The sequence below is a fragment of the Talpa occidentalis genome, unplaced genomic scaffold (genome assembly GCF_014898055.3).
Source record: "Talpa occidentalis isolate TD23 unplaced genomic scaffold, MPIMG_talOcc4v2.1 talOcc4.7, whole genome shotgun sequence".
Classification (NCBI taxonomy): Eukaryota; Metazoa; Chordata; class Mammalia; order Eulipotyphla; family Talpidae; genus Talpa; species Talpa occidentalis.
The window spans coordinates 26,591,123-26,609,883 of NW_023605083.1; the positions used below are offsets into that span (position 1 = coordinate 26,591,123).

Below are 18,761 nucleotides of genomic sequence, written 5' to 3' on the forward strand. Positions count from 1 at the left end.
TCAAGATCATGAAAGATAACAGATTGAGAAAATTTACACGTTATAGGAGTCTAAGAAGACAGAACAACTAAACACAAAGTGGATCCTGAGCAGAAAAGGTACATTAGTGGAAAACTAGATAGAATGCTAATAAGGTTTGCAGTTTAGCTGAAGTATCATATCAATTTTAATGTGCTGATTCTGCTCATGGTGCTCTTTCTTTAAGATGCCAGCATTGGAGAAAGCTGGCTGAAAGGTATATGTGAAGTTTGTAGAATCCTTGTAACTTTTCCTAAGACAAAAATTATTTCCTATAAAAAGCTTTTAAAAACTGATGGAATAAGAAGCAACTGCAGTATCCTTGTATCTCACTTCCTTTCGCCTTTCTTTTCTTTGGGTATTTTATAAAAGCAACTTCCTCTGCTTTACTTGTTAACCATGGAAAAGCAAAAGAAAGGTGTATGAGTCCTGTGACTCAGACACACAAAGCATCACAGTGACCTTCCCTAAAAAGCACTACCTTCTGGAATATAGCTGAACTTTCCAGTTAGTCTTGAACAAAATAAAGCTTTTAAACTGTAGAACATGTTAGCAAACTGGTCTCTCTTGGATGGTGCCAAAAAAGAGAACACTGGGTGTTCACAAAATCTTTCAGCAAGCCTAAGATCTTTTGGCATAAAATCCAAAGCTATTTAAGAGTGATTGCCAGCATTGGGTGAGGTGATAATGAAAGATATGTTAGGAGTGGGGTGGGGTGTATTGAACAAAAAGTCCAAGAGCTGTTGTGTATGTTGCTTTCTCAGCTAACAATACTAAGTTGAACTAACAATGCATTTAAAAGCACCCTATTTACATAGGTCTTATGCATATGTGAAAACATTTTATTATTTACATTCTATTTCTATTATTATATATATTACCACAATGTAGGGGAATAAAAAGGGTTAGACATACTTTTCACCTTTTTTCACAAGAATTTTATTACTGCAATGTTTTGGGGGTTTACTGTCCCAAAAGGTAATGTGTGTGTTTTCGTGACAGCAGATCTCTATATACAAAGCTACCTTAAAGACAAACTAAAAAAGTATACACTGGTATGGGTACCAGATTGTTAGCTGTTGCATTGTTTCTAAAAGAAAAAACTGAAAACATCATTTGTTCATTCAAAGAAAATTCCTAAAGTATTGTACATCTGTACAATAGAGTACTCTACATCCTTTAAGAGAAATTAGGCAAATCTACATGTACTGATATAGAAAGATAATAATCTATAATTAAGTAAAAATAACTATTAAGTTAAAATGCAGACAAAGTATATTGTGATTCTACCCAAAGGAAGAGAGTACATGTGTACAAAAATGATAGATAATATATAGAAGGATGTGTATCAAACTTAACAGGTAACCACTCTAAGGAATAGATGGAGGGATAGTGGGGTTTTTACATTATTACTTTCAATAACCAGCAGAATTTTTTTTTAATTTAAAAATGAAAAAAAAACGGATAGGCATTTGTGTTTCTATACAACAAGAATGAACAACTTGAACAGGAAATTTTAAAGAATTCCATTTACAATTGCATCTAGAGAATAAAATAGCTAAGAATAAATTTAATGAAGAGGCAAGAGACTTTTACACTGAAAAATACAAAATACTGCAAAAAGAAATTAGGTAAGACCTAAATAAATGGGGGCATAGGTATAGACATATAGACCAAGGAAACAGGACTAAGTCCAGAAATGAACCCTGACATATATGACCAATTGATTTTTTTTTTAATATTAAATTTTATTTTTATATTCCCCCATACAATTGCAAACGCCCCATTCTGACCCCAATCCTTCCCCTCCCTCCCCCCACCCCCCAAAAAGTGTCTCTGGTTCATAGTTTTTTGTTGATTTTGATTTTCACTTTCTTATATTCATTTTCCTGGTCCCTTATTTAAGTTTTCTAGATTCCTGCTATGAGTGAGACCATCCGATATTTTTCTTTTCTTTTTGGCTTATTTCGCTGAGCATGATCCCTTCCAGTGCCATCCATGTTGCTGCAAATTGCATGTGTTTATCTTTTTTGAATGCTGAGTAATATTCCATGGTATATATGTACCACATCTTCTTGATCCAGTCATCTATTTTTGGGCATTTGGGTTGTTTCCAAAGCTTAGCTATTGTAAACAGTGCTGCTATAAACATAGGGGTGCAGGTGCTCTTTGGAATTGATGTTTCTGTGTCCTTTGGGTAAATACCTAGGAGTGGAATTGCTGGATCATATGGAAGCTCTATGTTTAGTAGGTCCAGAAATCTCCACACAGCTCTCCATAGTGGTTGGACCAGTTTGCACTCCCACCAACAGTGCAGGAGAGTTCCTTTTTCTCCACATCCTCGCCAACATTTGTTGTTGCTAGTTTTTTTAATATGTGCCATTCTCACTGGTGTGAGATGGTATCTCATGGTAGTTTTGATTTGCATTTCCCTGATTACAAGTGATGTTGAACATTTTTTCATATGTCTGTTGGCCATTTGCATTTCCTCTTCAGAGAAGTTTCTTTTTAGCTCTTCTGCCCATTTTTTGACTGGATTATTTTCTTTGTTGTTGCTGAGTCTCATCAGCTCTTTGCAGATTTTTGTGATCAGTCCTTTATCATTAGTGTTGGGTGCAAAAATGTTCTCCCAGTTGGTGGGGTTTCTCTTTGTTTTTGTTATTGTCTCTTTTGCTGTGCAGAAGCTCTTTAATTTGATGTAGTCCCAGCTGTTTAACTTTCTCTTCACTATCACTGCTTTGGGTGATGTGTCTGTAAAGATGTCTTTGATGTGCAAATCCCGTAGTGTTTCGCCTATATTTCCTTCTATGTATTTTATGGTTTCAGGTCTTATGTCTAGTTCTTTAATCCATTTTGAGTTGATTTTTGTGTATGGTGTGAGGTAGTGGTCAAGCTTCATTCTTTTGCATGTAGCGACCCAGTTTTCGCAGCACCATTTATTGAACAAACTTTCTTTGCTCCAATGCATAGTCTTTGCTCCTTTGTCAAAGATTAGTTGACCATAAATCTGTGGGTTTATTTCTGGATTTTCTATTCGATTCCATTGGTCTGTATGTCTGTTCTTGTTCCAATACCATGCAGTTTTGATGATTATGGCTTTGTAGTAGAGTTTGAAGTCTGGGAGTGTGATGCCTCCATTTCCTTCTTTTTTTTTTCAGTAGAGCTTTGGCTATTCGGGGTTTTTGGTGATTCCATATGAATTTCATCAATAATTGTTCTATTTCTTTGAAGAATGCCATTGAGATTTTGATTGGAATAGCATTGAATCTGTATATTGCTTTTGGTAGGATGGCCATTTTAATAATGTTTATTCTTCCAATCCATGAGCAGGGGATGTCTTTCCATTTCTTTGTATCTTCTTCTATTTCTTTTAACAGTGTTTTATAGTTTTCTTTGTATAGGTCCTTTGCCTCTTTTGTTAGATTTATTCCCAAATATTTGATTTTTTTTGTTTCGATAATAAAAGGGGTGGTTTTTTTGATTTCTTCTTCTTCAGATTTATTGTTTGTGTATAGGAAGGCTACTGACTTTTGCGTGTTGATTTTGTATCCTGCCACTTTACTGAATTGATTGATGAGTTGAGTTAGTTTTTCTGTGGAGATTTTGGGGTTCTCTATGTATATTATCATATCATCTGCAAATAGTGATAGTTTGACTTCTTCTTTTCCTATTTGGATTCCTTGGATGTCTTTCTCTTGTCTTATTGCTCTGGCTAGGACTTCCAGTATTATATTGAAAAGCAGTGGTGAGAGTGGACATCCTTGTCTTGTTCCAGATCTTAATGGAATTGCTTTCAGCTTTTCACCATTGAGAATGATACTGGCTGTTGGCTTGTCATAGATGGCCTTTATGATGTTGAGGTATGTTCCTTGTATCCCAAGAATTTCAAGGGCTTTTATCATGAATGGGTGTTGCACTTTGTCGAAAGCTTTCTCAGCATCTATTGATATTATCATATGGTTTTTATATTTCTTTTTGTTGATGTGTTGGATAACGTTGATTGATTTTCGGATGTTAAACCATCCTTGTGCCCCTGGAATGAATCCAACTTGATCGTGGTGAATTATCTTATGGTACATTGTTGGATTCTGATAGCTAAAATTTTATTGAGGATTTTTGCATCAGTGTTCATTAGGGAGATTGGCCTATAGTTTTCCTTTTTTGTGTTGTCCTTATTCGGTTTTGGTATTAGTGTAATATTGGCTTCATAGAACGTGTTTGGTATTGTCCCTTCCTTCTCAATTTTTTGGAAGAGTTTGTGAAGGATAGGCACTAATTCGTCTCTGAATGTTTGGTAGAATTCATTTGTAAATCCATCAGGTCCTGGGCTTTTGTTTTTGGGGAGGTTTTTAATTACCATTTCAATTTCGCTGCTTGTAATTGGTCTGTTTAGGTGTTCTATTTCTTCTTTATCTAGCTTTGGGTGATTGTAGAGTTGTAGGAATTTGTCCATCTCCTCTAGATTGTTGAACTTGTTTCCATATAACTGTTCATAGTAGTTACTGATTATTCTTTTGATTTCTGCTGTGTCCGTTGTGATTTCTCCTCTTTCATTTATGATCCTGTGTATTTGTGCTTTCTCCCTTTTTTCCTTTGTGAGCCTGGCTAGGGGTTTGTCTATTTTATTTATTTTTTCAAAGAACCAGCTCTTGGTTTCATTGATCTTTTGGATTGTTTTTTTAGTTTCAATTTCATTTATTTCTGCTTTGGTTTTTATTATTTCTTTTCTTCTACTGGTTTTGGGTTTTTTTGTTGTTCTTTTTCTAGATCTTTGAGCTTCGAGATTAGGTTGTTTCTTTGAGTTCTTTCTTGTTTTTTGATGTGAGCTTCTATTGCTATATATTTTCCTCTTATTACTGCTTTTGCTGCATCCCATACATTTAGGATATTGGTGTCCTCCTTGTCGTTCAATTCAAAGAATTTTTTAATTTCTTCTTTGATCTCCTCATTAGTCCAGTGGTCTTCCAGTAGTGTGGCTTTTAATCTCCATGAGGTAGGATAGTTCCTTGCCTTCTTTTTATGATTTATTTCTAGTTTGATGCCTTCGTGGTCAGAAAAGATGGTTGGTATGATTTCAATCTTGGTGTATCTGTTGATGTTTGTCTTGTGCCCCAGTATGTGATCGATCCTGGAGAATGATCCGTGTGCGCTTGAGAAAAATGTGTACTCCGTTTTTTTTGGGTTTAGTGTTCTATAGATGTCTGTTAAGCCCAAATGCTCTAGGTCCTTATTTAGAGCTTTAGTTTCTTTACTTATTTTTTGTCTTGTTGATCTATCCATTGTTGATAGTGGTGTGTTGAAGTCTCCCACTACGTATGTGTTTTCTCTGATGTCTGTTTTCAGAGAGGACAACAGTTGTCTGATATATTTTGGTGCTCTTTCGTTTGGTGAGTATATGTTAATGAGTGTTATTTCTTCTTGAAGTATTGTCCCTTAATCATAATGTAGTGACCATTGGGGTCTCTTTTTATTTTTTTGAGTTTGAAGTCTGTTTTATCTGATATAAGTATAGCTGTTCCTGCTTTCTTTTTTGGCCCATTTGCTTGTAGGATTGTTTTCCATCCTTTGACTTTGAGCCTATTTTTATCTTTTGTAGCTAAATGTGTTTCCTGGAGACAGCAAAAGGTTGGGTTTTGTTTCTTAATCCAGGCTGCAACTCTGTGTCTTTTTATTGAAGAGTTTAGTCCATTTACATTTAGAGTTAATATTGATATGTTAGCATCTGTATTTGCCATTATGTTTGTCTTTCCTTTGATTTTATTTATTTATTCTTTTAATAACTTTTTTTTTTTTTGTCTTCTTTCGTTGTTATTCGTCCTCTGAGGTTCTGGCTTTAGGATTCCTTGTAGTATTTTTTGGAGTGGGGTTTAGTCGCAATGAAATTCCGGAGTTTCTCTTTGTCTGGGAAGGTCCATATTCTTTCTTCATGGAGGAAAGAGAGCTTTGCGGGGTAGAGTATTCTTGGTTGGCATCTGTTTTCTTGGAGTCTGTTGACTATGTCCCTCCACTCTCTCCTTGCCCGTAGTGTTTCTTCGGAGAAGTCTGATGTCAGCCTGATTGGTTTTCCTTTGAATGTTATCTGTTTCTTCCCTCTGTCAGCTTCATTATTTTTTCCTTGTCCTGGATTCTTGGGAGCTTTACTATTATGTGTCTTGCTGTGTTTTTCCTTTCGTCGTGGAAGTTTGGTGTTCTTCTTGCTTCTTGTATATCAATTTTCAGCTCCTTCTTAGCATTTGGAAGTTCTCTTCAATTATATCCATGAATATTTTCTCTGTTCCTACATCTCTCTCCTCTCCTTCTGGAATTCCTATAACTCTTATATTTCCTTTCCTCATGAGTCAGATAGTTCGCGAAGTCTTTCTTCATTCTTTTCCTTCGTACTTCTCTTTCCTTTTCTGTTTTGGTTCCTTTTATTTCTGTGTCTTCAAGATTACTTATTCGTTCTTCCATTTCATCTATTCTGCTTTCATTGCTTTTCCCAGAGTTCTTTAGTTCCTCCATTAATTCTTTGATCTCCTGCATTTCTCTTACTTCCCTCTTTAGGGACTCAATTTCCTTCTTCTGATCTATCACTTTTTTAATCATGGCAATTTTAAATTCTCTTTCTGGAAGGCTCAGAAGTTCTTCCAAGTGCTGTCGTTGCAATCTGGGGAGTGGTTTCTTTTTGTGGTGTGCTTCTTTCCTGAGGAGTTGTTAGGTTGCGTGGTTCTTCTACTCCCTACTGTCTGTTTTCTAATTTGTCGTATGCGTTGGACACTGTGTTGTTGGACTGACTGACATCTTGGGTGAACTTCTCCGCTCCCCTCTGGCTCTTCCAGGAGCCATCTCTGTCTTCTGGGGGAGCTTTCTGCTGGTTTTAGGCAGTTTTTACTGAAGAAATGTCCCTGTTCTCAAATGGCGAAGCGGGATGCAGTCCCTGCGCCTCCGGTTTCAGGCACACTCTTCTGCGCACCCGGTCTGCCCCGGACGTGGGTGCCTGCTCCCTCTGTGGGCTCAGACTGCTGGTCGGAAGGGGCCTGGCGTGGAATAACTTCCCGGCTGGCCACTGGGTCCTCCAGAAGCCTTCTGCCCTTTTCAAGCAGTCTTAAGAAATTTCCTGTTTTATGGGGTGTTAGTGACTTTTTTTTCCTGGTCGCTAGGTGGCGCCAGAGATCTCTCCTATTGTCCTTGGGGGCTGTTTTTCGCCTCCCCCCACCCCGTGGGACAGGGAACAGAGCGGGAATGGTAGGGTACACCTCAACAGCTTTGGGGTGCTGTGTCTGCCTTGTGCCCCACCGTCGTGGAGAACCCACGCCCCGAATTTTCGTGCCCCGGGTCTCAGTTCAAAGCCCTCAGTTCCAGGACGCGGGCTGTAGCCCAGTTCAGTGGCGCGGGAATGGCGCCTTTTGCACCGCTCCCGTGCCTGGGCGCCTGGATCCTGCTTACTCAGGGAGGGACCTTCACCTCAGTGAGGACCTCAGCGCGTCTCCCCGCAAGCCTAGGTCGTCTCCCCGCAAGCCTAGGTCGCAGGCGCGGGAACCTGGGCTGCTGCGATCCCGGTCCGCGTTTTGTTTTCAAGCCCGCCGAGCGCGCCGCTTTCCCGTGCAAGCTTACCGGCAGCCCGGGCTGTGCGCGCGTCTTCCGGGGTCTTTGTTCTTCTCTAATGGCGCCCGGAGCAGTTCGCTCACCGCCGCGGCGGATCCTGCAGGGTTCGCCTCAGCTCCCGTTCACGGGGTGTGGTGGCTGCAATAGTTCCTTTCCACTCACAGTCCCCTTGCTGCGTCGTTTGTTCTTGTGGGTCGTTTTAGTGTGTTGTTTTCCTCCTCTCTGCCGGTCGGAGAGTGCCGCCTCTGTGGGCGGGGGAGGGGAGCAGGGTTCTGCGCTTCCCTCCCTTCTAGTCCTCTTTTATGGCCAGTTTCTTCTTCGGGTAGTTTGCTGGCGTCACCCGTTTATCTTCCGTGTCCCAGTTCTCACTGGGACCTGCCGCTTTTCCAATCTATTAACTTTTTTTAATGGAGATCTTACTCGCAGCGTCTCCTCGCCGCCATGTTGCTCCGCCCGATCACCAATTGATTTTTAAGAAGGGTTACAAAGACCATTCAATGGGGAAAGACAGTCTCTTCAATAAATAGTGCTGGAACAACAGGATGTCCACATACAAAAAGAATGAAGTTCATATGCCTCATACCATATGAAAAATTAACTCAAAATAGATTAACAAACTATAAGCAATAAAACCATAAAACTCTTAGAAGAAAATAGAGGTAAATCTCCCAGACTTTGGGTTAATAGCAATGGATTCTTAGATATGATAACAAAAATATGAGCAATAAAAGAAAAACACAGGTCACTTGCACTTCATCAAAATAAAAATGTGCATCAAAGGTCATTATCAATAAAGTGAAAAGAAATTGTAAGAAATAAAATATTTGCAAATCAGCTATCCATAATATATAAAGAACTCTTGCAACTCAATAACAAAAAAGACCAACAATAAAATTTAAAAACAGGCAAAGGACTTGAATTAACATTACTCCAAAGATGTATAACTGATTAATGAGGACACAAAAAAAGTTATCAATATCATTAGTCAAAACCACAACGAAATACTACTTCATACTCCGAAGGATAGTTATAATTTTTTTTTAAATTGTGGCATATCTATACAACAGAATATTATCAACTGTAAAATGACTGGTAGATGTTAAACAGGGATAAATCTCAAAAATAAGCTAAGTGAAAGAAATCAGACTCAAAAGGCCACATATTGTATAACTCCATTTATATGAGCTACCCAAAATCAGTGAATTCAGAAACAGAAAGTAAATTAGAGGTTTCCAGGGGCTGTAGGAGGAAAGAATAGGAGTTACTAGTTACTACTTAATGGGGACAGGGTATTGTCTTTTTTTGGGGAGGGGGGCATGATGAAAATGTTTTGGAACTAGGTAGATATGGCAACTGCATCACATTATGAATTACCAAGTGCCACTAAAGTAGTCATTTTTAATTTATTCATTTTATGTTACACAAATTTGATCTCATTAAAATTAAAGATACATATGATAAATCTGCATATAAAGACACATGCACAAACACACACACACACACATCAAACCAAGACACTAATTCTTCCACTGAGTTACTTTGCATTGGAACGTGTAAATGGTACAGTGCAGATGGGCACCCTTTGCATCTAAATGCTTCTCTGTAGAACACTCGGGATAAAGAACTGTTGTCAGGGTAAATGAAACATTATTAAAAGCACGGGCTATGAGTCCTGACCCTGAGGAGGCAAAATGGTGCACGTCTGGAAAACCTTGTTCAACTGAGGGCGTAAGCTGAGAGACAGCCCTGGTCGCCTTTATTTTCTGCCTATCCAAAACTAATTTACAGGGATGGACAGTCCAATTCCCACATCCTCCTTTACAGATGAGGAAACTGAGCCACACTGCTTCCTCGCTCTTCACAGGACCTGGGTAGGGACTTGGAAAAGATTTACTGATTTGATATAAGAGGAGTTTGTTACCATTTTACTAAGTTCTAAAAATTAATATTTCTCCTACTTTCTCAGCACAAATCTCACAAGCAATTTATCTGGAGGCATGCCCTAAATAGCAGTAGGATGGCTTTGCAGTTTATTCTTTGGATTCTTGTTCTTTTTGGGGTGAGTTTTTGGGCCCCCCATAAAAACATTCTGGTCTTCACTTCAGAATGCTTTTTTAAAAAAAGATTTATTTATTTATTTTTATACAAGAATGGGGTACAGACCAGATTTGTGGGAGGGTGAGAGGATTCACCAGAGACAGAGCGGGGAACAGAACAGGCAGACTGACGAAATACACTGCTGAGGGGAGCAGCGGGCGAGACAGGAGAGGTCTGCCGCACCATGTGGGACCCTTGCCAGCCCACCAGGATCGAACCCGCACTGCAAAGGCTGCGGACAGCTTTACAGCGCTGCGCTCAACGGCCTGCACCACCAGTGGAGGTCCCAGAATGCTTTCATAGTAACAGAAATTCACACCCGAAAAAGCACTATCCTTTTAGCAATTTATTTTCTGGGTCACATTAATTAACCCTTAGTCAACCCTTCTCTTAAAAATTACCAACCATGATATTTGAGCTATTTGTTTTGGTGATTCCAATTTGATTATTAGCAAACATACAACAGAACTTCAAATCCAGGAGTAATTTTTCCAAACTTCCTAAAATCAAATTGTTTCTGTAATGATAAAGGCTGACATGGAAGATGACTGGATTAATTAGGTAATCAACAGCACAACATGACTAAGTCAAAAGAATTTGCTTTATATGTTAGAAGCTGAAAGAGAATGGAGAGAATATCTCAGCTCTCCAGAATTTTAAGTTCAATTTTTATCAATTTTTTCCTTGAGTATTATTATTAAACTATATATTATTTTAAAGATTCTAGGAACTAATAGTTATATCCCAGTCAATATTTTTGAACATTCAGAAACATCTATATTGTCGACCTAAGTTTGAAAACATTCATGAATTCTCTGTTTCATTTCATTGGTTCTTAAGATATTTTACAAAATATAAACAATTTCAAGCTGACTAAATATTTATGATTTTAGAGTGTTTCTGCTTCATTTTAATCCTTGGGCTGGTTTCCATCATTTCATCATGAGTTCTTGAAATGAGAACTCTATGTTAAGGAGGATTTAGAGACTTACAAAGTCAAAAAGAAATCATAACTCCTACATTTTTAATCATCCATCCTTCTACTGTATGACTTACCCCATAATTCCCACAAGAAAATGAAGAAAGTTTTGAAGAACGAGTCATTCTCAATGTAAATCTCCAGCCAGCCTCTGTCAATCATGTTAGCCTTTTCCCCTGGTTAGCCTTTCTCCACCTTCTGCCTGAAAACTACACTACTATTTAATTGCTTTGTGACTTCACATTTTATTAAGAGGCAGAAAAACATAAAGAGCTAAAACAAGGAGATAGGTCCATTGCCGTAAATTGTGCCTTTAAGCAATGAAACTTGCCTCTCTGGTGTAATAAGGTGGGCACTGTGAAAAACCCTGGCAAGTGCAATTCTGCATAACTTCAGAGCCCCATCACTTACAGAACCCTTACAGTTCTCTGGACTGCAGGGCCATAGATCAGAAGCTGGGCAGTCAACTGCATGCTACCTAGTGCCAGTGTGAAGGGCACAGCCTGGTGACTCACTGTGCTCTCCACCCTACTCCACCTCAAATTTACCTTCTATTCTCATGGGTCAAAAAACCAAAAAAAAAGCAGAAGAGAATGACCAGAGAGAACGTTATGAAAACTGTTATAACCTGGCAACACCCCATCTGCCATCCTTTTTCCCCTCGAAATTAGATATTTGTCATAATCCAGTGGAAATATTTTCATTAAATGTTTACTCTCATGAACTTGGATGAAATTTCTCCTTTCTCATTCTACTGGCTTTGCTCTTAAGCCCCCATTTCTTCCTCTGCAGTGAGGTGGAATTCATTATGAGATTATACCACATTCCTGAATTTGCCTGAGTCCCTGCCCTCTGGAAGATTACATCTAGTGATTGCCACAGGCTAAGCGGTCTTGGTATTTAAAGCCCTGGGAAAATATCAATTAGTAACTTCTCTAAGATGCTGCCAGCCAGAAAACAAAGGCTTCAAGTGTTTTTAAAGCCTATTCAGGTATATAAGAAAGTGGGGTTCACTATAGTTTATAAAACTATTGCATATTTGAAAGTTGCTAGGAGGTAAATCTTCAAAGCCCTCAGTTTTTTTCTAGCTATGTAAGATAATGGATATCAACTAGACTTATTCTAGTGGTCATTTTGAAATGTTGCAAATTGTATTGTATACACTCAAAACTAATGTAATGTTGTATGTTAATCATACCTAACAGTCAATTTATGACATTGTTCAGAAAAAGCATACAAGTATATGAGAGTGTATGAGTGTGGGAGTGTGTGTGTGAAGCTCTGATATATGTCCTAAATATAAAAATGTCTGGAAGGATACACAATAACCTCAACAGTGACTATATTAACAGGTGAGACCAAATGTAGGATGCAAGAGTCAATTACTTTCCTGTGTATATGTTCTATGGGTTGAATTTTGTGAAATGAGCATGTATTATATTCATGATGTTAAAATTCTGTCATTTAATTTAATTTTAAAAGTTAAAATATAAAAAGGAATGGAGATCTACTTTTCCAAACCAGAAACTAGCATTCACAGTCTATCAAATTATTTTTGTCCTTCACTTTAAGATGAGAGGCAATTAAGGAAAAGTAATTTAGTCATTGGAATGTTGAAGTTTCCCGGTTTCACTAGTTAGATCAAAAATGACATTGCCTAAAATACCTAGCAGGTTTAGTCTTAGAACATCAGTAGCCCATGGAACAAGTCCCTCAATCAGTAACACTGCATATTCCTTCCTCTTGGAAGCTTGGCTGCCACAGCTGTCCCCAGGAGCGTTTGTACTGGTACTGAGCCAGCATGCTCACAAGGAATTTGGCTCAAGTGGAGGAGGACTTTCTGCGTTTAGTTTTTTGTAAATGGACAACCCAAGAAGTGAAAAACAAACAAAAAAACCTACCTCAGAGTACTCCAAGGACTATAATTTGGGACTCATAAACATAATAAAATAAAATAACTATGTTATATAAATAATAAAATAAAATAAAATAAAAATGTCCTAATTGCAATCACAAAATTTACAATTGGCTATTCATTTGTGGGAAAATTAATTTTTTTGTCCTAAGAGTGTTCTTTTATTTTTTTTTATTTTTTTTACCCTTTCCATTTTTTTCTTTTTTTTAATTTTATTTTTATATTCCCCATACAATTGCAACCCCCTCATTTTGACCCCAATCCTCCTTTCTCCACTACCCCCCAAAGCATGTCTGATTCATAATTGTTTGTTGATTTTGATTTTTTCTTTCTTATAGTTATTCTTTTGGAAAAATTAATTTTCATTTATCTCTCAAAATATACCACATACTAAATTTCACAGAGATGAAATATTTTAAATATTTTAAATATATATGAAACAAAACTACAATAAGAAAATGGGTGAATTTCTATGAAATCCTGTGACTGGAAATGTTGATATTCATTCATTCTACAAGTACTTTATGCTAAGCACTAGAAACCTGGCTGGGGACAATACAGATGCGGTCCACAGTCCCTGTTCTATGAAATCACCGTCTAGAGGTAGTAATAAAAAAGTGAAAAGAAAATAATACTTCATTATTGATTAGGGTTCAAAGGGGAAAAAGGGATTATGAGATAAAGAATATTGGAGGGGATGACCACTGTTCGACAGACCACATTCTCACTGAGGTGAAATTTAAGCAGAAGCCTGAAAGATGAGGAGAGTGTAACAGTTTACGCCTGATATGCAATTCTGTGCATTGAATAGTTTTCTAGGAGCTTTACATAAATTAACCTACTTAATCCTCCCAAAACTCTGATAGGTCTTATTAAGTGATGATTCCAAAGTTACAGGAGAAGAAAAGGTGAAATAACTTGCTCAAGGACACCAAGCTAATTAATGGGAAGCCAGGTGATCCCAAGCAACCTGCTCCTCTGAGTTCTCTCTAAAGAACAATCTCTCTGTATAAGGAGTCAGCCACTGGGGGTGGGGGGGGGGGCGAGGGAGGGAGAGTAGGGGAGGGAGAAGAAGGGAGGAAGAGAGGGAAAGAGTAATTGTGCATACGGGCATGCACGTGCATATATGGAAGTGCATGCACATGTGTCCCAGGCAAAATCCCAGGGGCAGGAAAGAGATTAACATGTTTCATGAATTGAAAGGCGGCCAGTGGGGCTGGAACACAGTGTTCAAGACAAGAGTGTCGGAGGTGAGGCTGGAGAGCAGGCCAAGCCAGCTCATGCTGAGCCTTGCAGGCCATAGTAAAGAGAATGCTCAGGCAGGGATGTGCCAAGATGTGCCCACACTTGAAAAAGATGCCTCTGCTATGTGAAGAACAGACTAATTCAAGGGGAATACTACCAGGCCATTCTTCTTCCCTGTTAGTCTATACAGAAACCATAGATAAAAGATTAAACTACCTAAAATTAAATTATTATTTTAAAAATACTACACGAAATTCAAAGGCAAGGGATATATCAATAAAAATTGATTTTTATAATATGATATATTTTACAGTAAAAACACTCTTGTAAATCAGTAACAAGGAAGCAAACATCCCTTTGGAGAAATGGGCAAAGGACAGAAACAGAAAATTCACAAAAGATGAAATATAATGGCTCAGAAGCACGTGATAAGTGTTCATTTGTCAAAAAAAAACTTGATAAAATCTGTTTTTCTATCAATTCTACTATCTAATGTCAAGAAGAACATGGGAAGAAGAAACATTTTATATACTTTTGTGGGATTATATTAGTTCTGTATTCCAGGTAATACATATCAAAGAACTCTTTGCTGATTTTATATTAAGGAATAATTAAGAGCAGCTTAAAACATATAGTTAGAAGGATATGCACTGACACAGATGTCCTGAGCGATAGTTAAATACATCCCTAAACCAGAATCTTCAACCTTTAAAAATCATGCAGCAATAACTATTGATATGGAGAATTTACAATCTATCAGCTAAGAAAAGCAGGTTGCATTTTTGTGTTTTAAAATCTTATTTAGGTATATATACAAAAACCATCACTGCAAGAATATGAACAGTGGCGATTTAATCATGGTAAGTTTATGCATTTAACAGATATTTATATCTATATGTCTTTAATTTTCTTACAGTCAATATGCATCACTTTATACAATATACAAATAACACATTAAGCAAACAAAAGTTGGAATATCATAAAGTAAAAATAGAGATATGTTACACATAGATAGGAGACCCTTACTCATAGACAGGAGACTCCATGTAGAATGCAGCTAAATCTGAGAATGTATGGTAGAGAGGGGTTTGGGGAAGCATCGATGAATAGCTAACATCTCATTTCAGACATTAAGTCATCTACCATCTCTCCACTTCACCTATCCATTGTACAAGCCTGCACAAAACTGAGAACCAAAAGTCAATAACCACTGCTTCTTGTTTCTCCATTTATTAAGAAACACTGCATCCACTGACAAGAGGGTATAAATGCCATCACTGCAGTACTTAACTCTTAGAGGAAATGCAAATTGTCAACAGGCATATGAAAAAATGTTCAACATCCCTTATCATCAGGGAAATGCAAATCAAAACCATACTGAGATACCACCTTACACCAGTAAGAATGGCACATATTAAAAAAACTAGCAACAACAATGTTGGCGAGGATGTGGTGGAAAAGGAATTCTCCATTGCTGGTGGGAGTGCAAACTGGTCCAACCACTATGGAAAGCTGTCTGGAGGTTCCTCAGTCTACTAAAAATGGAGCTACCATATGATCCAGCAATTTCATTCCTAGGGATCCACCGAAAGGACATGAAAGCATTGATTCAAAAGAACACCTGTATCCTTATGTTTATTGCAGCACTATTTACAATAGGTAAAACCTGGAAACAACCCAAATGGCCAAAACTAGATGACTGGATCTAGAAGATGTGGTATATATACACAATGGAATACTATTCAGCAATCAAAAAAGATAAACTCATGCCATTCGCAGAAACGTGGATGGAGCTAGAAGGAATTATGCTCAGTGAAATAAGCCAGAAGGAAAAAAGAAAAATACTGGATGGTTTCACTTATAGCAGGAATATAGGGGAACCAAATAAGACATCAGTGTAAAAAAACAATTAACAGTACAAAACACAACAAAGCAAAAACAGACAATTATAAATCAGAGACATCCTGCAGGGTGTGAGGAGGAAGAGGGATCAGAGGGAGGGAAGGAGGAGCACAGGGGACTGAGGTGATGGGACACGGGTGCATTGGGGAAGGAAACTCTATGGGGACTACACCTGAGGGGGTGGGGGGAAGCAAATATTGTTTAAAAATGAACAACAATGTAAAAAAAATTTTCAAAATTAAAAAAAAAGAGTAGGGTACGGGGCCTCCCTGGTGGTGCAAGGGTTAAAGACAGTGCTCTCAAGCTACTGCCAGCCACTGCAACATGAGTTTGATTCCCTGGCCAGCCTGGGAGCTAACCCACATGGTGCAGCAGGCCTCTCCTGTCTTGTCCGCTGCTCCCTTCAGCAGTGTGTTTCAGTAGATCTGCCTGTTTTGCTCCCCACTCTGTCTCTGGCAAGTCCTCTCACCTCTCACACCTCTGGCCTACACCCAAGCTCTTGTATGCATAAATAAATACATCTTTTAAAAAAAAAAAAAAAAGAGTAGGGTCCATCAGGACTGGAGCCTGACAGCCACCTTCATAATTGGAAATAAGAGGGTCCTTGTGGAGTGTGATTTCCTCTCATTCTATAGGCAACTAAGGAATTTTTCTTCACTAGACCCAGTGTCTGTTGCCTGTCTTAACTCTACCTAACAAAGAAACATCTTCACCTAGCAAGCACACATCCTTGACACCCTTCATGTAGGTTTTTTTGGGGTCACAGAGTCTACAGAGTTGTAGAGCAGATATTGTCCAAGTCCTAGTGCCACAAAGGTTTTTGGCAGCCCTTTCTATTTCCCCGGCTCTCTTCACACAAGAGTTATTCTAAATAGTTCCCCCCTCTCATATCCTAAACCCCAAATCCATCACTCTTACTCTCAACAAATTCTTTCTTCTTTATTTTTTCAGGAGGGGTAATCAGGCCTTAAGTCGTGAATATCCTCAAGTATTCCTTTCTATTTCGGAGCATATGAGAGTCTGTATCCGCCATCTCTTCCTTCCCTCTTTCCTCTTCATTGCAAAGATGAAATGCCCCTCTCAGTCTCCTCAGCCAGCCTTGTGGGGGCTAGGATCCTGGTCACCTCACATTCCCCTTCTTTCTTTTCTTTTCCAGGAGGTCTACTCAGTGTCAGTGTCTATGTTTAAGGTGTCTGGATTCACACCTCTACAAATGTATGTTACCCCTTCTCTTTCAGATCTCTCCCTCCTTCTCTCATCCCTTTACCTTCTCTCCCAACCTCCCCACTGGGTCCCTCAGTTCCATAAGTCCAAGTTTCATCCCACTTTGCACTTCCTTCTGCTATACATTTCCAGACCTGGGCATCTATACTGGAACCTCTTCAGTTTATCATGTCATGAAGCATCAAGAGTAAGGATTTATCATCAGAAGGCCCAGAGCACACACACAGCTCTGCCATGGACCATTTCCATGACCCTAAGTGAGCAAGTCACTTAATTCTTCCAAGTCAATTGCCTTTGCTGTGAAATGCAGCTAACAATACCTGCTCCTCCTCCCTCACAGCTATGTTGTGAGGATCAAGGGGATAATGTGTGTGAAAGTGCTCTGTGAGATTACAAAGCACGTCATCATTCCAGTTATTCTTGTCATTACTCTCTTCTCATTATCCTTGACCTCACAGAATCAACTAAGGCAGGGGCGTTGATTTGTAACCTTCAGGTGGGTCATGATGATAACATTAACAATACTGCATTGTCAGCACTTTAGCTTCTACTTGACTTACTAATTTGGTAATAATATTTCATTCAAAACAAGGGAAAGCTTTGTTGTTGCTGTCTTTTAATCATTCAGGATTCTCTTTTTGTCACTTACATATTTTATTTTTTTAATGAAATACTGTTATTTTACATCCTTTTTAGTATTTTGACAGTATAGGATTTCTGCCTTCAGATGTGGTCATGGTCGTTCTCCCTCCACCATAGTCCTGCACATGGGCTTCTGAATAACAATAGTAGCAGCCAACAATTACTGATACATACCAAGGGTCAGGCACTGTTCTAAAGGACTTTACATCAACTATCACCTAGCGCTTCTACAAGAAAGGTTTTATTATGGCTTCCACTTTATTGATGGGAAAACTGAGGCAGAGTGGTAGAGACATGAATTAAATTGGGTATCTAGCTTTAAAGTCCATGCTCTGACCCACTGTTGTGCAATTCCTTTCATGACAAAGTGGGGTCTAGAATGGAGAGAATCCCATCAGGAAGCCCTAATTGTTGAGTGTTAGGGGAAAGAGATTATATGGATCTTAACAAGGACACCTGAAATGTTTTAAAAGGCAAAGTTCTTCAAATTGCTAATTACCAGTGTGGCTGAGGACTTTGGGTCATCAGGCACTTCCATATACTTCCAGTGAGGGGAAAAAAAAAACCTGGGTATAACCTTTTGAGAAGACAATCAACAGAGCACATCAAAAACCTGGAAGATACACTACTGCCCTATTTCCACTGACTCAGCAATGCCACTTGCAGCAATTAAATCCCAGGAAGATAATTTTGGAGATGCACAAAACATCTTCAATACAATATTGTTTTTACAAGTAAATAAAGAAAATAATACAAACACGGCCAACAAAAGGAGACAGGATAGACAAATTGCTGCTTATCCATATAAATGAACACTTACACTTTTTTCTACACATTTAAAATATAGGGGGAAAAATAAGCATTTTGTTAACGAAAAGATGTAAGAAAAATTCTTTGGTGTGGGTACGTTAGTGTCTGATGTCTGAGTGGGTTTACCAGCTTGGAGGGCATGGGTGAGTCATGTAATATCTCTGAGTCTCAATTTTCTTATGTGCAAATGGGATCATGAAAAGTACCATTTTACAGGCTGTGTGAATTAATAAATAGCAGTAAAGAACTTGGCACAGAGTCAGGCATGAAGCACGCATGTGACAAATGTTACTTACCTGCAAAAACCTAGTAAGTGAATACTTTCAACACACACGAATACACACA

General features: G+C 38.4%; 1 protein-coding gene across 4 annotated transcripts in view; it reads right to left on the reverse strand.

Moving 5' to 3' along the window:
* Positions 1–18,761, reverse strand: part of KANK1 (KN motif and ankyrin repeat domains 1) — a 205,018-nt gene that overhangs the window by 121,204 nt on the left and 65,053 nt on the right. The window lies entirely within an intron of this gene.